This window comes from Ursus arctos, chromosome X (genome assembly GCF_023065955.2).
Source record: "Ursus arctos isolate Adak ecotype North America chromosome X, UrsArc2.0, whole genome shotgun sequence".
In the NCBI taxonomy this organism is placed as follows: Eukaryota; Metazoa; Chordata; class Mammalia; order Carnivora; family Ursidae; genus Ursus; species Ursus arctos.
Genome location: NC_079873.1, coordinates 120,405,979 through 120,410,183, shown reverse-complemented (window position 1 = coordinate 120,410,183; position 4,205 = coordinate 120,405,979). Strand labels below are relative to the sequence as shown.

The 4,205-nt window shown below is 44.3% G+C and overlaps 1 long non-coding RNA gene across 1 annotated transcript; it reads right to left on the bottom strand.

Annotated features, from left to right (window-relative positions):
* Window positions 1-443: 443 nt before the first annotated feature.
* Window positions 444-3,913, bottom strand: LOC130544227 (uncharacterized). The gene is made up of 2 exons (XR_008960371.1): window positions 3,378-3,913; window positions 444-2,747 (listed from the first exon to the last, which is right to left on the bottom strand). It is a non-coding gene; the product is annotated as an uncharacterized LOC130544227 (long non-coding RNA).
* Window positions 3,914-4,205: the final 292 nt, after the last annotated feature.

The window sequence follows — 4,205 nt, the reverse complement described above, 5'->3', positions numbered from 1 at the left end:
AGCGTGTTTCCACATAAAGACTTGTATGAGAACACTCACTGCAGCTTTATTTATAGAGCCAAGAATGGGAAACTACTCAAATGCCCGCTTAAGGGATAAACAAGTGTGGTAGCAAAACACTCAGCGGTGAAAAGGAATGAAGTGGGGATACGGGCACCAAGTTAGATAATTTCAAAATAATTACGCGGACTGAAAGAAGCCAGACGAATGCGAGTAGGGACTACATGATTCTATTTATATAAAATTTTTGAAAACGCAAACTAATCGTCGGAGACAGAAAGCAGAAGAGTGATTGCCTGGAGCAGAAGAGGGGATGGGCGGGAGGGAGGCGTTAGAAAGGCGCTTGGAGAAACTTGGGACCGTGGCTAGTAAGGAACAGTATTTCCAATGCCGTGATGGTTTCGTGAGTGTAGGCATGTGCCCAAACTCATCAGAATGCACGCTTTAATTACGAACGGTTTATTGTGTGTCAATCGTGTCTCAATGAAGTTGTCTGGAAAAGTGGTTAACAGCGTGGCTGGTACACAGCCTGCGTTCACTACACGCAGGTTCTCGGCTTCTAGGAAGCCCCGCCCCCTGCTTGCGGTAGTTCGAACTGCCAAATAACATCAGTTTTTGTTATAGCAGTTTTTTTTTCAGAAATTTAAAGACAAAAATTAAAACAGCAAAACACATACACAAAAGCCGAGCATCAGGAAATTCTGTACACAAAAAGGAGTGGCAATTGACCAGTTTTTTTTTTAGACTTTGAGATTCGTGGATTGATAAGAGATTCCTTCTCCTCTTCCGCGTCCTGTCTCCCTAGCCACTCCCTCCTCCTCGTCTGACAACCAGGCTTTGCAAAGATTTAATAGGAACAATGATCACAACCTTGGGAAACGAGCTTCCAGGTGGATAAAAGAGCAAAAAACAAACACAAACACAGAACACCCAGATTCCATCTCAAAGCATCTGCGACTCAAACATTCCTCGAATATAGGCAGCGACACGTCTATTAATAACAACGCATGGAAAAGGAGCTGTTTCTTATTTCTTCTTCACAAAGATGGAGATTCAAAGAGGCAGCCAATTATCCTCTCCTTGAGGAACGTATTCTCCCACATTCATTTGAAGTCCAGATCTCAGTTGAAGAATGGGATGGGGTTGGGTTTGAGGTAGGAGATCAGAGAGGGGCTCCCCGGTCAGGTCTTGATTTGAAATGAAACTCACGTCCTTGCTCCCAGACTTGGGAATTTGCTTTAAAGCCCAGGCGTTTATGATGCATACATTAAGTTTTAGGCTCAATAAAATATTTGTTCTCTGCAAATATTGACTCTCTTCTGAGTAGAAACTGACATTGAGGAGGAAGAGGTCCTGTCTGCACAGGCTCATCACATACCACTGAGTGGGTCCAAAGATGGGTGACGGTCAACGTTTCTTCTAACTCCTTAGATGGGTCACCGAATTTGTCACAGTAAGGTGTATCGTTAAGGAGCAGCAGAAGAAAGGCAAAGGACTGAGCGATAAATGAATGAGCAAAACTTGCAAGACAAATATTAAATCCAAGCTTTCACTTAATTCCATCCAACCAGTGGGTCAAGTACCCATGGGCAAACTGATGTAGGCCTATTGTGAAGATACTCACTAGAAAACATGGTTTAAAATATTTTGGTGTGCCCGAGTAATGTCTTTAAAGATTTTATTTATTTATTTGACACAGAGAGAGAAAGCACAAGCAGAGGGAGAGGGAGAAGCAGGCTCCCCGCTGAGCAGGGAGCCCAATGCGGGACTCGATCCCAGGACCCCGGGATCATGACCCAAGGCAAAGGCAGATGCGTAACCGACTGAGCCACCCAGGCACCCCAGTGTGTTCATATAATTTAAAAGGCCCGAAAAACAAAAGAAAAAGGATAAGCTCTTTTACAGCTTATATAATTTATCATAACAGACACAAATTTTAATATTTTCCTGTAGTACAGATCAGTAAACCGGGCCTTTCTCTCAAAATTCCTGTAACTCCTCAGATATGGAGTGGAATTAAGAGGGAATATTATGACAGCGTGAAATCAGAGGGCCCGAAATGAGTACATAGTAGACCCATGGAAAGACTAGAGTAAGCTGACATTTTAAGGAATGGCGCCCTGAGTAAGACAAAGTAGGCATTTACCAGATTTTGACGTGCCTCAAGCAGGCAAGGTTGTTTCTCCGTGTGACGAGGAACACTAACACTTAGAGTTGGGATTAACCGCGGCGGGCTCTGAGGCGATCCTGAGTCTAAGACCAAGGTGAGTTTAAGGAGGCTGTTGCTTAGCCAGGGAAGGAAAACCAGGGTAGAATTAATGCAATATTTGGGACTGAAGAAAAAGTCTAATATTTACCTATGGATTTTGTATCTTAAAATTCATGTTCTTATTTTTATTTTTATCTTCTAAAGGTAATAGCCATGTTGTTATTTGTGTGGTAGACGGCTTTAGAGAAACAAAGAAAAGAAAAGAAGCAACACTTGATTACATCACGGAGCATATGCTCGGCTGACAGGTGGCACGAATAGGACAATGACCTAAATGACAAATGTGGTACCAAGGAGACGCTAACCTGGCTCTAGACTGTTGAGTGTTCGGTAAATGTCGCCCAATCCAGCGAGGTCTTACCAGAATGAAGATTTGCAATTCACGCAATCCAGGCTTGAAACATGCCTACTTAATCCTCGATGTGATTACCCGGTGTTTTAGTTCATCGCTGTATCATGTTTCCCCATGAGAGTCCAACTAGAAAAGAAAACCAAAAAAGCAAATAAAGGCATACAAATAGAAAAAAAAGGGGGGGCTAATAAGTTAACCAGGCAATTTCTTCTGGCCATAATAACAAGGCTTTGGAGGCCTAGCTAGGAAATTTAAAACACCTCCAAGATTCCAAAAGAAACAGCCTAACACATTCTTTTTCACACGTGCAAAGCCTTTCAGATCCTGTGAGAAAATAAAGCCTTCTTTTTAAACTCAATTTTGAGGGGTGCCTGGGTGGCTCAGTGGTTAAGCGTCTGCCTTCGGCTCAGGGCGTGATCCCGGCGTTCTGGGATCGAGCCCCACATCAGGCTCCTCCGCTGGGAGCCTGCTTCTTCCTCTCCCACTCCCCCTGCTTGTGTTCCCTCTCTCACTGGCTATCTCTCTCTCTGTTAAATAAATAAAATCTTTGAAAAAAAAATAAATTCAATTTTGAAATTTGAAAATAAAGGCAGAAATGTGATCTCATAATGCAGAAAAGAGAGTTTAGGTTTAGTAGATTTTTTATACCTACTAAAATGCTCATCCACTTTTTAAAGGCCAGCATCCACACCAAGACCCTCAGAGAATCCTTCTGTCCACCATTGTCCCCAGCGGTCTCCATCCCCATCTTTTTACCTCAGGCCTTTGTTCCCGTGCACATATCCATCTCTTTGTCTTTCTTGCCCAATCCTTGTTCTAGTATCATCTTCTCTGTTCCCTTCTTCCTCCTTTGCCCGCCTTCTGATAGTTGGTTATCACAAAGTACAAAGTTGAGGGAAAAAAAGGTCATATGCAAGCGTAATGCAACGTTTTTTTGAAAAACCAGATGAATAGAAAATTCTACATGTGTTCCTCTTGGGGAAGAAAAAGATCGCTTTTTGTTTAGGTGACCTTGAATTTTTTTTTTATCCTGTGGGTCAAGGGTCAGGAAGAAAAACTCTCCGCCCTTGATTTATGGAGCCAGTGCTGGGCACTGACAAGGATAGCAGGATGAGGAAGCAGCAGGAGTCCAGGAAAACTTCTGCTCCATTGCCTGTTGCGAAGGTCGTTTCTTTATTAAACTCCTGCCTTCAACACACTTCCTGAGCCTTGGAAGAAACGGGGCCTTGGAATTGCGACGCGGCTGTTGCAGGAGCGGGAGCGCAGTCGCACTGCTCTGGGGGGAGGGATTTGGCCCCTCCTGACTGCATAATGCTTTGGACAAGTAGCAAGGTGGAGCCTTCACACGGTTTAAAAAAAATCAAGCAAGCCAGCCAGCCTGGTGGGACTGGCCGTGGCATTTCCTATCCGGCAGCATCTGGGAGAGCTGCTAACCCTCCTGTTGTTTTCCTGCTCGCCGGCTCCGCCACATCCTGTTGCTGGGTGGCCAACAATTGCGCAGGCCCGGGACGCTGACATTTATTGAAACGCCGTCCTCCATGGGCTTGTTTGGCCTTTGGAGGAAATGCCACGTGGGGCTTTGTC